We start from the raw sequence: 22,545 nt of genomic DNA, 5'->3' as shown, positions 1-22,545 counted from the left end.
CACGCTGAGTAGCAGCGGCCCGCACCCCCTCTGAGGAAGCGTTCGTGAAACGCGCGTCAGGGGTCCGTCAGGAGTAGCTCTGTCTCTCCTGCTCGTCCTTTTTTAATTTGCTTGCTTGTGTGGATATTAGTTATGTACTATTAATTTAAGACTTAGTATCACATCCTCTGGTCCTTATAAGAAATATAAGTAAAATTAAATTAGCCCTCGGATTGTAAGGGCTTAGTTTACTGCTAATAATCCACGGACTGAGGATAGCTGAATACTGTGGTTTATTACCTATGTTAGTACTCATTGCGATTGTGCAATCCACTAAGTTTAAGTGTTTTAAATCTTTAGCCTTGCTTCTGAATGTGTGCATGTTCCTAGTTGATAACAATAAAATTTAAATGTATGAATGATATGGAACATTTTTTAACATTTATATAATCACTGTTTCAGCAGAGTTTTTCAGTATTACACTATTGTGGTAACTGGTTCTATCTATAAACTGGATTGTTTCCTCTGTTACAATTAGTTTAACTAGTTGTTATATGTCTCTTTTAACCAGCTAACTACAACAGGCATCCCTTGTAATAAATTAAGCATTTAATTGCTACTATACAAATAATAATACATGAGATACCTGTCACTGTAAAACAAACTCTGCCACCCCCCTAACTCATTTAATTATCTCCTTAGAATTATTTGAATTAGGACAAAAAGAAGGAACAACAATCTCACAGTTAATATTGTCAGAAGAAATCAATTTGGGCAAAAAATCAAACTTAGTTCTCAAAACTGCCTTATCCTGATGAAAAACAGATGAAATGGTCCAAAGAAACAGAACCTTCTGAGACAACAGCTTAATATCCAAATTATGCATAGATTCAAGAAAGTAGAGCCTACAGCACCAGCAATACTAATTGTTGCCTAAAAGGAAACTTGTCTGCTAAAAAAGCATCCTGCGAAAAAAACTCTAACTTTCTAATCATAGGGTCTTTAAATAAGTACTATCTTTAAGAGGAACAGTAATTTGTTTTGCCAAAGTAGAAATATCCCCATCCACCTTAGGGATAGTTTCCCAAAGTTCCAAGTTAGAGGCAGGTAAAGGAAACATCTTCTTACATTTTAGAGCAGGATTAAAGGAAATACCAGGCTTAGACCACTCTTTAAAAAATATTTCAGAGATAGCATCAGGAACTGGAAAAACCTCTGGTGACTTAGCAGAAGGTTTTAAAGTCAAATTCAATTACTTATTATTATTATTATTCTTTATTTATAAAGCACCAACAGATTCCGCAGCGCTGCCCATGGGTACAAGGATAACAGTACAATGGAGAAACAATACAATAAAAGGCAAAATGTTACAGACAAATACAGGGGAAATTGAGGGCCCTATTCCCATGGGAACTTACTTATCAGACATATCCTCAGAAACCTTAGTATCCTGAACCCCTAAGGTAGATGTTCAAGTTTAAATGAAAAAATAGAATGATTCAGTTTCTTGATCAGAGACCAAAACACCTAACCTTCAGATGATAAATTAGACGCACCAGGTTCTGGGACCTGGAGCTTAACAGTCTTAAAGCTATTTAAATCAGGTAAACCCGACACAGCAAAATAGCACATAGACAAGAGCCAATAACTATTTGAAAATCAAACTGACAGGCGCATGAAAACGAACTAGGCATGAATAACCTACGTGTACGAAAAACGAATGTCGCTAAAAAAGGCAGACACGTCTGAGCAGCTCATTTAGCCACAAATCAACAAGCAATACCCAGGTGCTGAACCAAAAATTGTCCGGCTCCTAATCTAACATTCCTGCTTTTGAAATAAAGATACCAAGAGAACGAAGAAAAAATGATAATAGTATTAAATTTAAAAGTTGCTTAAAGGGACAGTATACTATAAAATTGTTTTTCCCTTAATGTGTTTCCAATTACTTTTTTTACCAGCTGCAGAGTGTAAAATGTATGAGATTTGCTTTTTAAAGCTTATTTGTGTTTATAAATTAGCTGATTTTGTGTTTTGAAGCCACAACCTAATAAAATGGGTTGAGCTTGTAGGTATACTCAGATCTCATTACTTTATCACATTGTGTACATATACCTGCTTCTTTATCTTATATCTGTCCATAAACCAATCACCAGTACTTGGAGAGAACAATGGAAAATTAACATTGTATTAACTAATCTCTTCTATAACCCACTGAGAGTGTAATTTCTTCTAATGGCTGCATTAATACAGCTTGGCCTCATGGCCAAAAACTTTCAGGATGGGTGGGGATACCACAGGCTAAATAAACTATTTCAAATGCCAAAATAAGGTTAATGGAAATACTTGTAAACAATTTAATACACTCCAGCAGGTAAAGTGGATCATTGAGAGCAAATTAAAGGGGAGAACATTTTTGAGTAAACTGTCCCTTTAAAATTGTATGTACTAGGACTTCCGGGCGGCAGCCATCTTACTGGTCGCACTGAGCTTCAGCTCCTTAAGCTCTCTCCAAAATTAATATTTTGAGTACAGCTGAACTGGATATATCCTATTCAAAATAGTGGAGAGGCTTGGCTGTTGGTGGCCTGATCTGAGAAATAGGGGTTTTGGACCGAGACCCGGCTTAATTGCCCTCAGTAGTGGACTATTACATTTGAGGCCTTCCCCTACACTAGAAGCCTCTACACCGTCCCCACAACTTGCTGTGCCCTGAGTGCTCAGTTATTTCTTTGAAGTTGTACATTGACAGATATTATTGGAAGAACATTTTGCAAGGCTGCATCGGTTTGCTGAAAACTGCTTTCATGTCCGCACAGATTATGCATCAGGGGATGCCCACGCTATTACTACTAGCCCGCAACGAGAGGACCTGGAGGCTACAAAGAAAATTTCACCACTACTGAGCAGAGAGATCAAGCATGCTCCACATCAGATGCCACCACTCTGAGTGACTGCGGCTTGATGGAAGGTGGGGACTGGGGTGTGAGAGTGGTAGACCCGGTTCCCAAGAATAACATAACTAGTGATACAGCTGCACAAATTGGGAAACCTCCCCTCAAAACTAACTGGGGAGCTGAGAAAACCATAGCAACTAACAACTGCGACAGCGGACATAAACCTACCACATACTCAATTGAACAGCCGATGCAACAGGGCATCCAGACCGCAGTTAGCGGGCCTGCTCAGTGTGCACACAGAGATGGGGCTTTGCTACACCAATCCTCACATGGGCTGGATTCAGATGCTGACGGTCCTGAACAACAAGATCCAGGCCGCAGATCTTCCGCTGCCAGTGAGGAGTCGGTAAGCGGCAAAGAACTGCCCACTGTCGCAAGTGGCTACGAGAGAGAAACCGCTCCCATCCTTCAACAAATAAAAGATCGTTGGTCCGCTGATTCTCTCACTTACAAATTGACTCTTTCCTTGACCAGACCATACTGAAACGAGCCGCAGATTACGTTGAGAGCTCCCTTATTGAAACTGGTCTCAGTTGCTGGCGACATGACTTGGCCATGCGGTCTCCTGATTGCCGAGTCAATGCAACCTGTCGAGAATACAGACAACTCTCCTAATGACCAGGGGAAATTCAGCTGGGAAAAGAACAGTGAGCAGTCGATTTTGGATCCTGCACCCGTTTTGCAACATTCTTTTTAGAAACAGGAAAATCGATATGCCCCTATGCTGAGAACTGCTACAATGCTTCAGTTTAAAGCTGGAATCTGATGAACGCTTATGACAGCACACTGTCCTTAGCAGTATAGTGGGTACAGTAATGTTATGAAACGACTCAAACTGTTATATTTTTCTTCTTGTTTTTTCTTAGTGGAACCATCTCTGTTGTGGCGGTTCTTATGCCAATTATCCGTGAACCAGAGTACTTTTTATCGCAAATCACACATAAGACTGCTGAACTTTTATGTCTATATGGCATGTACATGTTGCTCCTTTAAGGATGGGATTCAGTTGGTTATAGTGTGCCTTGATTATATGCTTATGCTCCATGTTATGAAAGCCCTTACTTTCAAATTTACTAACAATATCAACAAATACAAACCGAGGGCCTCAATGATGCTCTTCTGACAATTTTAGGCATGAGTAAGTGCTGCCCGTTCCTTCATAGTCAGACTAATACTTAATTTACAAACTCAAATTGCACATCTAAACTGGTGACTATCCTGTATCCTGTATTTTCACTTCTAATACCCATGGTTCCCTACTTAGCAAACACCTTTCTTGCTTTCCACATCAATTGATTTTATTCCATCTCACAGAAAGCATAGAGGAGCTTATGTGTAACATGGCTAATGGAAATGGGCACTATGAAGAACTAACAATTTTACTTTGACCAGCCCCTTTTCTCATACTCCTACTGGGGTCACCAGGTACACACAGCTTATCAGTTTAGTCACGGTTAGTTAAAAGTGACCCCGTAATTTACCAAATCTTCCAATTAGAACCTAAAATGCCATTTCTCTATGTTTAAAGTAGCACATTTATAACTAATAACTATGGGTTACAACAGACAATACACTCCTCAATGTCTGTAGCTTACCCAGCTAAAGCTCTGGTATGATCTTACTATACTGATATCGGTAGCCCCTAACCCCACTTTTTTTATTTTTTATTGAGTGATACATTTTACAACAGAGTAGACATGACATCGTATTTGTTGCAGATATTATACAGTGGGGCAAAAAAGTATTTAGTCAGCCACCAATTGTGCAAGTTCTCCCACTTAAGAAGATGAGAGAGGCCTGTAATTTTCATCATAGGTATACCTCAACTATGAGAGACAAAATGTGGAAACAAATCCAGACAATCACATTGTCTGATTTGGAAAGAATTTATTTGCAAATTATGGTGGAAAATAAGTATTTGGTCATCTCAATACTTTGTTATATATAGTTTGTTGGCAATGACAGAGATCAAACGTTTTCTGTAAGTCTTCACAAGGTTGTCACACACTGTTGCTGGTATGTTGGCCCATTCCTGCATGCAGATCTCCTCTAGAGCAGTGATATTTTGGGGCTGTCGCTGGGCAACACAGACTTTCAACTCCCTCCAAAGGTTTTCTATGGGGTTGAGATCTGGAGACTGGCTAGGCCACTCCAGGACCTTGAAATGCTTCTTACGAAGCCACTCCTTCGTTGCCCGGGCGGTGTGTTTGGGATCATTGTCATGCTGAAAGACCCAGTCACGTTTCATCTTCAATTGCTGATGGAAGGAGGTTTACACTCAAAATCTCACGATACATGGCCCCATTCATTCTTTCATGTACACGGATCAGTCATCCTGTTCCCTTTGCAGGGAAACAGCCCCAAAGCATGATGTTGCCACCCCCATGCTTCACAGTAGGTATGGTGTTCTTTGGTTGCAACTCAGCATTCTTTCTCCTCCAAACACGACGAGTTGTGTTTCTACCAAACAGTTCTACTTTGGTTTCATCTGACCATATGACATTCTCCCAATCCGCTTCTGGATCATCCAATGCTCTCTAGCATACTTCAGACGGGCCCGGACATGTACTGACTTAAGCAAGGGGACACGTCTGGCACTGCAGGATCTGAGTCCCTGGCGGCGTAGTGTGTTACTGATGGTAGCCTTTGTTACGTTGGTCCCAGATCTCTGCAGGTCATTCACTAGGTCCCCCCATGTGGTTCTGGGATGTTTGCTCACCATTCTTGTGATCATTTTGACCCCACGGGGTGAGATCTTGCATGTAGCCCCAGATCGAGGGAGATTATCAGTGGTCTTGTATGTCTTCCATTTTCTAATTATTGCTCCCACAGTTGATTTCTTCACACCAAGCTGCTTGCCTATTGCAGATTCAGTCTTCTCAGCCTGGTGCAAATCTACAATTTTGTTTCTGGTGTCCTTAGACAGCTCTTTGGTCTTCACCATAGTGGAGTTTGGAGTGTGACTGTTTGAAGTTGTGGACAGGTGTCTTTTATACTGATAACAAGTTCAAACAGGTGCCATTAATACAGGTAATGAGTGGAGGACAGATGAGCCTCTTAAAGAAGAAGATACAGGTCTGTGAGAGCCAGAAATCTTGCTTGTTTGTAGGTGACCAAATACTTATTTTCCACCATAATATGCAAATAAATTCTTTCCAAATCAGACAATGTGATTGTCTGGATTTGTTTCCACATTTTGTCTCTCATAGTTGAGGTATACCTATGATGAAAATTACAGGCCTCTCTCATCTTCTTAAGTGGGAGAACTTGCACAATTGGTGGCTGACTAAATACTTTTTTGCCCCACTGTATGGTAACTATTTCCAATAGTAAAAGGGGGAGTGGGAAACTTGGAACATTTTTCGTACATTCACGTATAATCTCTTAAAACCATAAACATACAGCGTTTTTTCATCTCCACATGGCCCACCATTACTATGTACAGTATACATTTATCATTCTTAGATAGGTTTACACACAATCATAAGGAGATCAAGTTTAAGCATGTGATTTAGGGGTTTATCCACATGGGAATACATTTTTAATGTCTGTGTAGTGACATTCATATAGTCTTCCCAAATTAAGGAAATGGACAAGTAATCATCTATTCTTTTGGATACCACAAAGTGGTACCTTTTCAATAATATTGTAGTAGATACCAAAGTTCTCCACTTCTCTATTGTGGGCGGGCTAATCTGTTTCCAGTATTTCGGCATTAACCTTTTGACACTGTTAATCATAATATACAGTAATTGGAGTCTAAATTTACAACAGACCTTCGGGAATTTGTTAAACAATATTATTATCGGATCCAGAGGCACTATGATCCCTATGGCTTTTCCAATTTCTCCTATGATGTTAAACCAGAAAGGGCCTAGCCCCACCTTTTATAACAAATGTCTAATGTGTCCGATAATATTTCAAGCCCTGAGCCAAATAAATGAAGGCTTGGCTGTCAGCGGCTGAAATATCTTAACATAATTTGAGTTGATATTTTTTATACTGCCAAGTCAATTAGGTATGTTTAAAAAATGGCTGCATACTGTCACCAAACTCTAGATTTTTTTTCTTAGTGTACCAGTCTGATGTCTTCTATAGAGAATATATGTGGTTAAATCCTTTGGCCTTGAGGATAATTGGCAGACACTAGTTCTGCACGCAATACAATTTACATCATAATTAAGATATAACCCCCAGGTAACAGTAACACCCTTTCAATGCTTTTTGTGTGTCTGTCAATATGTCATCAGTCAATCTACTTGTTTATTTCTATATATCTGTTTGAGCTATATATACTTTTTCACATTCAGCTACAGTATATTAAGGCCCATAAGTGATCTATTATTTCGTACCTTCTGATAACTATATTTACAGGTAGCCAGGGGCCCAAGAGTGACTCCGTTTGTATTAAACAGAATGTATAGTTAAAAGGAAAAATCTGAGGTTACTTATAAAATCTCAGGTCATGACTTAGATAGCTTTAAATTAAGTTTCTTTTTGTACCTGATTATACTCGTATAGCTATATTTCGATAACTTGTATGCAATGTCCTTTTTTCTGTACTATGTATGCTTAAGAACCTCAATACAAATCTTAAATACAAAAAAATAAATTGCATGCACTACCTGAATCATGAAAGAAAGAAAAAAATGTCCCTTTAAGAGGATACTTTCTATCACTGGTAGCATTAACATGTACTCCAACTCCATATGATTTTTTTTACATATGGTTTATATACTAGACCTGGGATAGCCAACTGGTGGACCAATGTCTATGCGGCCCTTGGCATTAATTTTTTTTGACTGTTCAGGAAAATCAGAACTAATAGTGTGTGCCATAGTATGTGTGGCCCTAACTGCATTGGGCTGATCACAACTCAGAAGAGCCTTCTGGAGGGATGTACAGCAAACAGAAAGTGCCCTGCAACCTTACCTAAATGTATTATACAATTATATCATTTTATATTATTTGTTTGTTCAATAGCCATAAATGTATATGTGGTCCTAAGGCTTCTAAAATTGATCTGGTTCCTCTCTTTGCTAGGAAGTTGGTCATCATTGTACTAGAGCATAGTTTATATACTAGAGCATCTACTGGTAGCACATTAGTAAGTAAAACAAATAATCCTGCTTAAAGTTAGTATCTCATGTTGTTGTTTTTTAATTTTTTAATTATTATGTTACTCTGTAATTAAGTACTTTAAAGTAATGCAGAATTGTTTAAGTTTTTCAAATACATAATGATGATGATAATGATAACAATAATAATAATAATGTATCATATGCAGTTAATAGTGATGCCATATAATTCTAAATATTTCTTATCTGTAAGCATTTATTTGGAAAGACTATAATGCAGAACGTTTATGTACATGAAGACTAGAAAATGCAGCTACATTAGCAATTCAAGTGATATAACATTACTTTGTAGTGTCTGTAAGATTAAACTGGGGCTGTTAACTGCAGAAGAGCAAGGCCATGCATGTAATCAAATGTATAATTGAGTAAAGAAAATACAGAGAAAGAAAACAGTCACATGAAAAATATGTGACATATGGGAACAGGATGTACGACTAGACAAGGATCCTCCTTACATGACACCCGGCCCTACTACTTCTGAAAACCACATTTGTTTTAGAAGCAGAAAACATAACATAACAATGTTACTGGGATATCCAAAAAGCTTTGCAGTTAAAGTCTGCCAAGCGCCAGTCAACAGTCTCTTGGAAATAAATAAACATTGCTCCTTCTGTGACCTCAGGAACAGAACAAATTCCAGAACATAATTCTGTTGAAGAGTGTATGTGCGTGGGAGAAGAGATTTGGAATCTAAGTTTCCTTAAAAACAGTTTTACAATTTTGCTCATGAAAAACGTCTGTTTATTTTTTTGTTTGTTGACTATAATGTTTAGCAAATTATATATTTCATTTAATATATATATAAAACATATAATAATATATATATATAACTCAATGCTTACCAATAGATTACATGAATTAATGTGTTCTGTCCTGGTGGTTTTATAAAAATTAACTATAACTATATATATATATATATATATATATATATATATATATACATATATATATATATATGTATGTATGTATATATATATATATATATATATATATATATATATATATATATATATATATATATATAGAGAGAGAGAGAGAGAGAGAGAGAGAGAGAGAGAGAGAGAGAGAGAGAGAGAGAGAGAGAGAGAGAGAGAGAGAGAGAGAGAGATGTAGATATATAGATATATAAAATTATTCTGCAGCCAGGTTAATGACCTTTGTGTGGCTATCAAAGTAATGCTGATAGAGTTTTAAGAAGAGCAATATTATGGGGTAGATTTATCATTACGCCCTGCATCGCTAAATGCAGACAGCATACGCTGTCGGCATTAAACATTGCACAAGCAGTTCTGGTGAACTGCGTGTGCAATGCCACCCCTTGCAGATTCACAGTCTTAAGACCGCTGCTTTTTAACTCCTGTTTCCAGCGAGCCTGAAGGATCATGTGGAAACAGGGGTATAATGCCCCATTCAGGCTGTGATAAATCGGCTCCTATCTATCTGTATACCTAGCAGACCTAGAAATATTTTTGGACTGAATACAATGGTATATCTCTTGAGAAACTTAGTTTAAAGTGTAGCCATTTGCCAATCCTGTTTTATAATCATTGAAAACCCCAAAACATGAAAGTACAAAACAGGAACATATAAATATTATACACAATAAAACATCTTTTTTCCCCCTGTAATGGAGATTTTTTTTACTCTCATATGATATCAAGGGGCAGATTTGCGGACGATTGGCCGCAAATCTGCAGGGGGCGGTATTGCACCAGCAGTTTACAAGGACTGCTGGTGCAATGATAAATACCGAGAGTGTATGCTGTCGGCATTTATCGATGTGCAGCGGACATGATCAGCTATATCGGATCATGTCTGCTCACAACATCTTAAATAGGCCCCCAAGTTTTTTTTGGTTGGAAAATAAAGCAGGGGGAAAAGAGCCACATTTATTTATTTGCAGCCCTTTAATCACAGGTTTTCCAGAGCCTGCACTGATTTCTCACACTGGTTGATGATAGAAACATCATCACTAAACACGTTCTTGCTGCAACCACAGGATGCATATCCCCTATTGCTGGCATTTATTAGCTATGTTTTCATATAAAAATGTATCATTTATACAATCAAGTGCAAAAAAATTGCAATAACTATAAAAAGTTAAAGTATCAAATTATTATACTATAAATATAAGGGTCTATGCAGTAAAATTATCCCCCCTATCCCAATGTGAGATAACAAAGCTTTAAACACAGTTTCTACAAACAAGTACTGCGCAACAAAATTGCTTAAAGTGATAGTAAACTTTAACAAATTACAGCCCAGTATCAAAAAATAATCTTAAAAACAGGGGCACTTTAATTCATTAACGTTTACAAAGACCATTATTTTTTAAAATACTTACCATTACGCTATGGTAAACATAACGCCGATCCTCCACCCGCATTTCCTGCTGTAGTTAGCACAGTGAGGATGAATTCGGCCTCCTCCAATCGCTGCGTACCCCACGAGCTGAATGCCAAAGGGGGCACGCAATGACTGGAGGAAGCCAATTCGTCATCGATCTGTTAAATACAGCAGGAGATATGGGTGGACCCCCGGCATTATGTTTACCATAACTCAAAGGTATCTTAAAAAAATAAACTTTTTGTAAACTTTAATGAATTCAAGTGAACCTGTTTTTAAGATCATTTTTTGATACTGGGCTTTAATTCGTTAAAGTTTACAAACACTTTTAAAAACAAATCTGAAAATAAATAAAATGTAATTTATTAATACATCAACTAATTAATAAAATAAATGTCCATTTTTTATTAATCATTGATTTTTTTTATTAATCAGTTAATGTGTTAATAAATAACATTTTATTTTATTTAAGCTATTTTATTGCACAGTAATTGTTAGTAGAAACAGTCACCTAGATTACGAGTTTTGCTTTTATTGTTTTAACATAAAAAAATTGGTCATTTCAGCGTTAAAACAGCAACGCAGCCATTACGAGTCTTGTCGGTTTAACTGTAGCGCAAGCCTTTTAGCCTGTAACGCAACGTCAGTCCCGCACTCAAAAAAATGACGTTTTTGCATGGGATTTCCATAGCGCTGCCATTACAAGTTTTGCGGTGAGGCTTAAAAGCTTGCGTTACAGCCTATACCGACACGATCCGTTTTGCAACCTGAGACCAGTAGTTATGAGTTTTACACAACAAAACTGTTACACAAAACTCATAACTAAACTGTTACAAAGTACACTAACACCCATAAGCTACCTATTAACCCCTAAACCGAGGCCCTCCCGCATCACAAACACTAAATTAAAGTTATTAACCCCTAATCTGCCGCTCCCGACATCGCCGCCACTAATAAAATGTATTAACCCCTATTCCGCAGCTCCCCGACAGCGTCGACACTATACTAAAGTGAATTACCCCTATTCCCCCGCACCCCAACATCGCCCACACTATAATAAAGATATTAACCCTTATTCCGCCGCTCCCCGACATCGCCGCCACTAAATAAAGTTATTAACCCGTAAACCTCTGGCCTCCCACATCACTACCACTATATAAACCTATTAACCCCTAAACCGCCAGCCCCCCACATTGCAAACTAAATTAATCTATTAACCCCTAAACCTAACAACTCCCTAACTTTAAATTAAAATTACAAGATCCCTATTTTAAAATAAATAGAAACTTACCTGGGAAATTAAAAAAAACTAAATTTAAACTATAAATTACATTATAACATTACTATTATACTAAAATTAAAATAATTACAAGTTAAAATAATTAAATTACACATTAAAAAAACCTAACCATACTAAAAAAAGGTATCTACAATTACAAAAAATAAAAATACTAAATTACAGAAAATAAAAAATACTAAAGTACAAAAAATAACAAACACTAAATTACGAAAAATAACAAACAAAATTATCCAAAATAAAAACAATTACACCTAATCTAATAGCCCTATCAACATAAAAAAAAGCCCCCCAAAATAAAAAAAATAAAAATTTAGTATTTTTTTATTTTTTGCTATTTAGTATTTTTTTATTTTTTGTTATTTAGTATTTTTTTATTTTTTGTAATTTAGTATTTTTAATTTTTTGTAACTGTAGATTTATTTTTTTAAGTAGTGTTAGTTTTTTTTTAATGAGTAATTTAATTTATTTAATTGATAGTTATTTTAATTTTAGTTTAATAGTAATGTTAGTTTAAAGGGCCATAATACCCAAATGTTTAAACACTTGAAAGTGATGCAGTATAGCTGTAAAAAGCTGACTAGAAAATATCTCCTGAACATCTCTATGTAAAAAAGAAAGATATTTTACCTCAAAAGTTCCTCAGTAGCCACCTCCCATTGTAAAGGATTTCTAAGCAGCATTTTAGTGTGTCTGTCCTGGGATATCTTAGGGGATGAGCATCGTGAACTCTCATATTATTTCACCAATCAGGTAAATTAAGCTTACTATGAAATCTCATGAGAGTTAAGTCAAATCTCATGAGATCACAGTAAGAGTTCATGACCTCAGCACTGCTGATGCTGATTGGCTGCTGTTCATTTCTTCTTTTTTTTTTTTTTTTTACCTGCAGCTGGGCAGAAGCTGAATTATAACTTTTTACACAGAACTTACTCTGCTGAGCTGAGGAGATTGTGAGGTAAATTATCTTCCTTTTTTACATAGAGATGCTCAGGTGATATTTTCCTGTCAGCTTTTTACAGTTATACTGCATCAGTTTCAAGTGATTTAGCATATGAGTATTATGTCCCTTCAATATATAGTTTAAACTTAGTTTTTTTAAATTTCCCAGGTAAGTTTTTATTTATTTTAAGATAGGGATCTTGCAATTTTAATTTAAAGTTGTTAGGTTTAGGGGTTTATAGTTTAACTTAGTTTTTTGCAATGTGGGAGGCTGGAAGTTTAGGGGTTAATAGGTTTATTTAGTGGCAGTGATGTGGGAGGCCAGAGGTTAAGGGGTTAATAACTTTATTTAGTGGCGGCGATGTTGTGTTGGGGAGTGGCAGAATAGGGGTTAATATCTTTATTATATTGTGGGCAGTGTTGGGGTGCGAGGGAATAGGGGTTAATAACTTTATTATAGTGGCGGCAATATTGGGAGCGGCATATTAATGGGTAATAGATTTATTTTGGTGGTGACGATATCGGGGGCAGCAGATTAGGGGTGTTTATTTAATGGGGTTGCGTTACGGAGCTTTTCATTCCGCAATCGCAGGTGTTAGGTTTTTTTCTAACACTTTCTTCCCATTGATGTCTATGGGGAAAGCGTGCACGAGCACGTTAAAGCAGCGCTTGGATTTTGTGCGGTATGGAGCTCATCGCAACCATATTGCACGCACAAGGCGGCTTTTCTAAAACTTGTAAAGGCAGCGCTATGGAGAGTGAAATAACGCAACTTTTGTTGTGTTCGTTTCACACCCTCTATAGCGCGAAACCTGTAATCTAGGTGAGTGTTTTTAGCTATGTTTTCAGCAGACTAAGGGGCGATTTACTAAATGTCGGACGGACATGATCCGCTAAATGTTGTCAGCATTTAACATTCCACAAGCATTCCTAGTTAAATGCTTTTGCAATGCCACCCCCTGCAGATTTGCGGCCAATCGGCCACTAGCAGGGGGTGTCAATCATCCCGATCGCAATACGCGATCTGGAAACTACAGGGGTAGATTGCAGTATCCGCTGCTTGTTATATCTACCCCTAAATGTAAAACAACATGGGGTGAATGACAAGTTTTACCACATGATGGTGTACCACATGACAAAGCAGGCAAGTGCCCCTCTGAATGAGAACCCCTTAGGCAGCTATCTACTTTGCCTAAAATGAAGCCTTGTATAACTATAGGATTAGACTCTCATAAAAAAAATGTTAGTTGGATTATTTTTTAACTACAAAATAAAAGAGATTACAGGATGTGCACTTATTATCTCAGTTGTTTTGCTAAACAGAAGATTTGAATGATACAGTTTGTTCCATTTAAGATTTAATGTAGGAATTTGCTCTGCCCCACTATAATAATTAGTCAGGCTTTGAATGTTTACAATAAAATCATGTAATTTGGACTAAAATGGGTCTTTTGTGTGGGCAAACTTGACCAAGAGAGCTCCAGCTATTTTATCTCTGAATGCTTCAAACCCCCTTATCACTAGAGCTTTTGTTCTTGTCCTGTGAGTCAGAGGTTTGTACGGCCTTTCATGAATAAAATGAGTACAGCAAAACTCATTTTGCAAGAGGCCTTTATTTCTCATGCATTCTACAAAAACAATTCCACTATCAGGAAGAGGAAATGAGCAGTGTAGATACACAGAACATATTGTACCTTAGAAACGGAAAGATTAAACATTGTTGAGTGCAAGTTTCTCTAGACATGCTGACTGCAGGACTGTTGTGGGAAACAGGTGTTGCTTGTCGGCCTCATCTCTTCTGAAAGAGGGATGATATATTTGAATGATAACAACTATTATGTAATATTGTATTAGGTACATTATTAGATACAATATATTTTCTACTAATGATGATTTAAAGGGACTGTAATGTCAAAATTATACTTTCATGTTTGAGATAGATCATGCAAGTTTTAAAAAAAATGTTTTACTTCCAATATCAAATTGTGTATAATCCTTTTCTATGCACACTTTCTGAGGTACCAGTCCCTACTGAACATGTGCAAGAGTTCACAGTGTATGCATACAGTATATGAGTCAGGGGACAGGTAAATGGAATTACATTTTGCCGGTATTCAGACAAAGGTGCCTATCTTTCATGCTACGAACGGAGCTTGAAGGTCCGTGTTTATAAAGACCGCTGATCCATAACCCTGTCTGTCTGCTTTGATGAGGCGGACAGGAATCGCCGGAATTCAACCCGATCGAATACGATCGGATTGATAGACACCCCCTGCTGGCGCGAGTCTGCAGGGGGCGGCATGGCACCAGCAGCTCACAAGAGCTGCTGGTGCAATGCTGAATACGAAGTGTATTGCTCTCCGCATTCAGCGATGTCTGTCGGACCTGATCCGCAGTGTCGGATCAGGTCCGACAGACATATGATTAATAGGCCCCATTGAGTCTACTGCTCATTTGAAAGTGCTTTTGCATTTTCTTTTAATTATGCATTTGTTGATTATTCAATTCTGCAGTATTTAATGGTCATTTAAAGAAACATGAAACTCAACATTTTCTTTCATGATTCATATAGAGCATACATTTGTAAACAACTTTCTAATTTACTTCTATTATCAATTTCGCTTCATTCTCTTTGCATTCTTTGTTGAATTTGCAGCAATGCACTACTGGGAGCAAGATCAACACATTGGTAAGCCAATCTTTAGAGGCATATATGTACAGCCACCAATCATCAGCTACCTCCCAGCTCCTGAGCCTACCTAAGTGTGCTTTTCAACAATGGATACTAAGATAACTAAAGTAGTAAACTAAAGTAGTAAAAAGAAGTAAATTGGAAAGTTGTTTAAAATCGTATGTTTTTATCAGAATCACGAAAGAAACATTTTGGGGTTTTAGGAAAGGTTATGACAAATAGGAAGTGATATATTCACTTGTGCATTTATTTAGAATGTGCTTTCTTAGGCCTAGATTTAGAGTTTGGCGTTAGCCGTGAAAACCAGCGTTAGAGGCTCCTAACGCTGGTTTTAGGCTACCTCCGGTATTTGGAGTCACTCAAAAAAGGGTCTAACGCTCACTTTTCAGCCGCGACTTTTCCATACCGCAGATCCCCTTACGTAAATTGCGTATCCTATCAATGGGATTTTTCTAACTCCGGTATTTAGAGTCGTGTCTGAAGTGAGCGTTAGAAATCTAACGACAAAACTCCAGCCGCAGGAAAAAAGTCAGTAGTTAAGAGCTTTCTGGGCTAACTCCGGTTTATAAAGCTCTTAACTACTGTGCTCTAAAGTACACTAACACCCATAAACTACCTATGTACCCCTAAACCGAGGTCCCCCCACATCGCCGCAACTCGATTAAATTTTTTTAACCCCTAATCTGCCGACCGCCAACTACGTTATCCTTATGTACCCCTAATCTGCTGCCCCTTACACCGCCGACCCCTATATTATATTTATTAACCCCTAATCTGCCCCCCACAACGTCGCCGCCAGCTACCTACAATAATTAACCCCTAATCTGCCGACCGCAAAGAGCCGCCAGCTACATTATAGCTATGTACCCCTAATCTGCTGCCCCTAACACCGCCGACCCCTATATTATATTTATTAACCCCTAATCTGCCCCCTCAACGTCGCCTCCACCTGCCTACACTTATTAACCCCTAATCTGCCGAGCGGACCGCACCGCTATTATTATAAAGTTATTAACCCCTAATCCGCCTCACTAACCCTATAATAAATAGTATTAACCCCTAATCTGCCGACACCTAACTTCAAACATTAACCCATAATCTGCCGAATGGAGCTCACCGCTATTATAATAAATGTATTAACCCCTAAAGCTAAGTCTAACCCTAACACCCCCTAAGTTAAATATAATTTTAATCTAACGAAATTAATTAACTCTTATTAAATAAATTATTCCTATTTAAAGCTAAATACTTACCTGTAAAATAAATCCTAATATAGCTACAATATAAATTATAATTATATTATAGCTATTTTAGGATTAATATCTATTTTACAGGTAACTTTGTATTTATTTTAACCAGGTACAATAGCTATTAAATAGTTAAGAACTATTTAATAGCTAAAATAGTTAAAATAATTACAAATTTACCTGTAAAATAAATCCTAACCTAAGTTACAATTAAACCTAACACTACACTATCAATAAATTAATTAAATAAAATACCTACAATTACCTACAATTAAACCTAACACTACACTATCAATAAATAAATTAAATACAATACCTACAAATAACTACAATGAAATAAACTAACTAAAGTACAAAAAATAAAAAAGAACTAAGTTACAAAAAATAAAAAAATATTTACAAATATAAGAAAAATATTACAACAATTTTAAACTAATTACACCTACTCTAAGCCCCCTAATAAAATAACAAAGCCCCCCAAAATAAAAAAATGCCCTACCCTATTCTAAATTACTAAAGTTCAAAGCTCTTTTACCTTACCAGCCCTGAACAGGGCCCTTTGCGGGGCATGCCCCAAGAAGTTCAGCTCTTTTGCCTGTAAAAAAAAACATACAATACCCCCCCCCAACATTACAACCCACCACCCACATACCCCTAATCTAACCCAAACCCCCCTTAAATAAACCTAACACTAAGCCCCTGAAGATCATCCTACCTTGTCTTCACCTCACCGGGTATCACACCGATCCGTCCTGGCTCCGATATCTTCATCCAACCCAAGCGGGGGCTAGACATCCACTGAAGAAGTCCAGAAGAGGCTCCAAAGTCTTCATCCTATCCGGGAAGAAGAGTAGATCCGGACCAGCAACCATCATCTTCCAAGCGGCATCTTCTATCTTCATCCGATGAGGACCGGCTCCATCCTGAAGACCTCCACCACGGACCCATCTTCATCCGGCGACGTCCAACTGAAGAATGACGGCTCCTTTAAGGGACGTCATCCAAGATGGCGTCCCTCGAATTCCGATTGGCTGATAGGATTCTATCAGCCAATCGGAATTAAGGTAGGAATATTCTGATTGGCTGATGAAATCAGCCAATCAGAATCAAGATCAATCCGATTGGCTGATCCAATCAGCCAATCAGATTGAGCTCGCATTCTATTGGCTGATCGGAACAGCCAATAGAATGCGAGCTCAATCTGATTACCTGTAAAATAAACCCTAAGCTAGCTAAAATATAACTAATATTTACATTGTAGCTAGCTTAGGGTTTATTTTATTTTACAGGCAAGTTTGTATTTATTTTAACTAAGTAGAATAGTTACTAAATAGTTATTAACTATTTAATAACTACCTAGCTAAAATAAATACAAATTTACCTGTAAAATAAAACCTAACCTAAGTTACACTAACACCTAACACTACACTACAAGTAAATAAATTACCTAAATTAAATAAAATTAAATAAATTAAATACAATTACCTAAATTACAAAAAACAAACAAACACTAAATTACACAAAATAAAAAAATTACAAGATATTTAAACTAATTACACCTAATCTAATAGCAGTATGTTACACAATGTACACTGTAATCCTTAAATTGTAATGTAATATTAAATGCTGAGAAGCTGTTGCTTACCACAGCATGCTGATTGATAATTGGCTGTGCTGCGTCTCAGTTTCCTGGACAACTACCATGGCCAATCCACCCAGGATCCTCCACACTCAGGGCTCCAGTCACTGATACCTCTGCAGGGGTTATAGCAGGGGTTATAGAGATGAACGTCTATCAGAGTATAGCTCTGTAGGGGATAGAATATTTCCTACAGAATTATGCAGACCAGCACAGCCTGATAAGGCCTAGCTTTGCTTTAAAGGGACATTATACACTCATTTTTTCTTTGCATAAATGTTTTGTAGATGATCTATTTATATAGCCTGTAAAGTTGTTTTTTTTTAAAAATGTATAGTTTTGCTTATTTTTAAATAACATTGCTCTGATTTTTAGACTCCTAACCAAGCCCCAAAGTTTTATGTGAATACTGTCAGCTACCTTCTCCAGCTTGCTCCTGTTTGTGTAAAGGGTCTTTTCATATGCAAAAGAAGGGGGAGGGGGGGAGGGTCTTGCAGTGGGCTTTCCAGCTACCTTTTCAACCGAGCTAAACTAAGAGCTTCTAAGTAAGTTTTTAAACAGTTTTATACTAGATTTTTATATCAGTATCTGTGCATCTTATTCTTTATAGTAGTGTTTATTACATGCAGTTATATGAAAATGAGTGTATACTGTCCCTTTAAGGGTGTCTATAGGTATAGGAAATCATGTGAATATGTCACATTGGGAGACACTTTTGTCAGTACTGTCACAGGGGGAAGCATTTCATCATAACTCGTAAGCCCCAATTAAATGTCAGACACATGAGACTTTTGTTGCAGTAAGATATATCCACTTAAAGGGACACTAAACCCAAATTTTTTTTCTTTCATGATTCAGATAGAGCATGCAATTTTAAGCAACTTTCCAATTTACTACTATTATCAATTTTCTTCATTCTCGTGCTATCTTTATTTAAAAAGCAGGAATGTGATGCATAGGAGCCGGAGCATTTTTGGTTGAGAACCTGGGTTATGCTTGCTTATTGGTGGGTAAATGTAAGCCTCCAATAAGCAAGCCCTATCCATGGTGCTGAACCTAAAATGGGCTGGCTGCTAAGATTTACATTCCGGCTTTTCAAATAAAGATAACAAGAGAATAAAGAAAATTTGATAATAGGAGTACAAGAGAAAGTTGCTTAAAGGACCAGTCATCACAGTAGATTTGCATAATCAACAAATGAAAGATAACAAGACAATGCAATAGCACTTAGGCTGAACTTCAAATGAGTAGTAGATTTTTTTCTGACAATTTTAAAAGTTATGTCTTTTTCCACTCCCCCTGTTCCATGTGACAGCCATCAGCCATTCACAAATGCATACACACTTATTCTTGCACATGCTCAGTAGGAGCTGTTGACTCAAACAGTTTAAATATTTAAAGACTGTGCACATTTAGTTAATGGAAGTAAATTGGAAAGTTGTTTAAAATGGCATGCTCTATCTGAATAATGAAAGTTTAATTTTGATTGAGTGTCCCTTTAATATTTCATGCTCTATCTGAATCATGAAAGAAAAAAATTGGGTTCAGAAGAATTAACTTTCAATTAGGAAAATATTGTAACCCTCACCATTTCAGATACTAGTTGCCTTAGAATATTATCATAGCACTCATATGTGCCACATGTATTTCCACAACCAGAGGACAAAGGCAAGGGTGACGCTTACCCTCCTCCCCAAGACATCCAGGAATCATTAAAGGGACATAATACTCATATGCTAAATCACTTTAAAGTGATGCAGCATAACTGTAAAAAGCTGACAGGAAAATATCACCTGAGCATCTCTATGTAAAAAAATGAAGATATTTTATCTCAAACTTTCTACAGCTCACCAGAGTAAGTGCTGTGCAAACAGTTCTACTTCAGCTGCTGTCCAGCTGCAAGTTTTAAAAAAACAAAAACAATAGCCAATCAGCATCAGTAGTGCTGAGGTAATGCTTTGCCTTTGCTGTGATCTCATGAGATTTCACTGAAATCTCATGAGATTTGGTAGAACTTACTTAAACTGAATAGGAAAAAAACATGCCTGTGCTTGCACATGCCAGACGAACACTCCCTAGCTTGTCCAGGGACAAGTATCCTGACTGGATGCTTAAAGTCTCTTTACAGTGGGGTGTGAATACTTAAGAAATTTGAGGTAAAATATCTTCCTTTTTTACATAGAGATGTTCAAGTGATATTTTCTAGTCAGCTTTTTACAGCTATGCTGCATCAGTTGCAAGTGCTTCAACATTTGGGTATCATGTCTCTTTAATAAATAAAACATTTGTAGAGCATAGGACAGGGAAGGCATCATTCCATAGAACCACTCATCAGAATGTGCTACCCTTCTAAACCCTTTTTCCAAAAGCACAGTTTTATTTGGAAACCAAGACTTAAACCTGCTGTAATGTTACAAGGGGTTTCTAACTCAGATTATAGCTAATTGGAGAAATGTAATATTTTTATATTAAACCTTTTGGCCTTGCAGATATTCTTTCAATGTGAGCCATATTTGACATATGATTCAGTTTTATAAGCACTACATGTAGTGATTGGTGGGCAATAAATGGTGCCACAGCTATGGAGGTTAATTAATTGATTGTGTGGTGGGCTTGTTGGGGTAGATGTGGGTTTAATGAATTACAATTAGATGGGTTGTTGCAATAGGATATTCTAGTAGATAATGTTTGATTTAAAGGAAGCGTTGTAATGGCAGGGGTGTCGATAAAATAACTGTCAATAGAATAACTCACATTTCAGCAATACCCTTTTATTATCTTAGTATTGGGCCTCCTGGTTAAGAAGTGAAATATTGAAGTGTAAATGAACAATACATGTAGCAATATATTCAGCAAGCAATGAAACAAATCATTTGGAGACTGAATACTAGCTGGACAAAGTATAACTTTACACAGAAAACATCAATCAGAAATATAGCTTAGTCCAGTAAATAGTTAACAGGGTAATTAGAACAATGGGTACTTTAAAGCTGGAGCAATCTTGTTAAATAACTTCAGTCAGTTAAAGGCAAACAACGTAGCTGGAACAAGAGATAAATCAAGGCTAAATCAAACCGCAGATTGCTAATATACCGTTATTGAAGTAGAAGAGATTAAATTATAGCAGTTTAAAAAATAAACTAGTCTAGTTAGACAGACATAGTCATACACAGAAATTTGGACAGTAAGTATATAGCAGTGGCCAATAAACATGCTGGAGCAAAAGCGTCATACATGGTGGTTCATAGGAAGAGTAGTGATCCAAGGGCAGATCTGGAGGCAGTAGGAGGTTATACATAGAAGTCAGCAGAAATTATAACCCAGATCCCAAATAAACTGGCTCAATACATAGGCCCCGAACAGTGAGAGAGAGAAACTTTAAGACCACACCAGTTAATTCCTGTCAGTTATAAAATCATTTTGCAAGGAGATATTTTGCAAGAACTTCATATTCACAGAAAGGGATGATGATCTGTAAATGATCATTGGGATTTACAGTTAACCTCTATAGTGCTTCTTATTTATGGATAATGCTTAATTTGAGGTATTTCTCTGAACAATTTCATTAAAGGACAGGAGGATGTAGAAAATACAGATATCCCAAGAAATATTACAAACATAAAAAAGCAGTAATGTACACAAAGGCATGTATTTATCAAGCCGTCAACCGCAAATATGCTGGAATTCCGCAGCATATTTGTGGCGAGCCTGATTCGCTTTAGTTATCAAACACTACAAACTGGCAAAAGTAGAATTTGGTGACGTAACATACGATCCGCCGGACTCAGTCCGACACAGATCGATGCTTACGTCACTACAGAACACAAGTTTGGCACAATCTGACTACTTTTGGAAGTTATCAAATATCTACCAGGTATGCTCGGCAGGTACCAGTGTACCTGGTTTTCAATCCGCCGCCCTGGAGGCGGCGGATGCCATAAGAATCAATAAGAGTCGTAAAGCAGCGAGAGCTTATGTTCGTTGCTGCCCAATATCCCATTGATTCCTATGGGAACGTGTACACCTAACACCCTAACATGTACCCCGAGTCTAAACACCCCTAATCTGCCCCCCCTACACCACCGCCACCTACATTATACTTATTAACCCCTGATCTGCCGCCCGACACCGCCGCCACCTAAATAAAACTTATTCCTAGTTAAAATAAATACAAATATACCTGTAAAATAAAACCTAACCTATGTTACAATTACACCTAACACTATACTATAATTAAATGAATTCCCTAAACTAAATTACAATTAAATACAATTAAATACAATTATCTAAAGTACAGAAAAAACC

Source organism: Bombina bombina, chromosome 6, assembly GCF_027579735.1.
Source record: "Bombina bombina isolate aBomBom1 chromosome 6, aBomBom1.pri, whole genome shotgun sequence".
Classification (NCBI taxonomy): domain Eukaryota; kingdom Metazoa; phylum Chordata; class Amphibia; order Anura; family Bombinatoridae; genus Bombina; species Bombina bombina.
The sequence above is the reverse complement of the archived record's forward strand: the minus strand, read 5'-3'. Positions refer to the sequence as shown.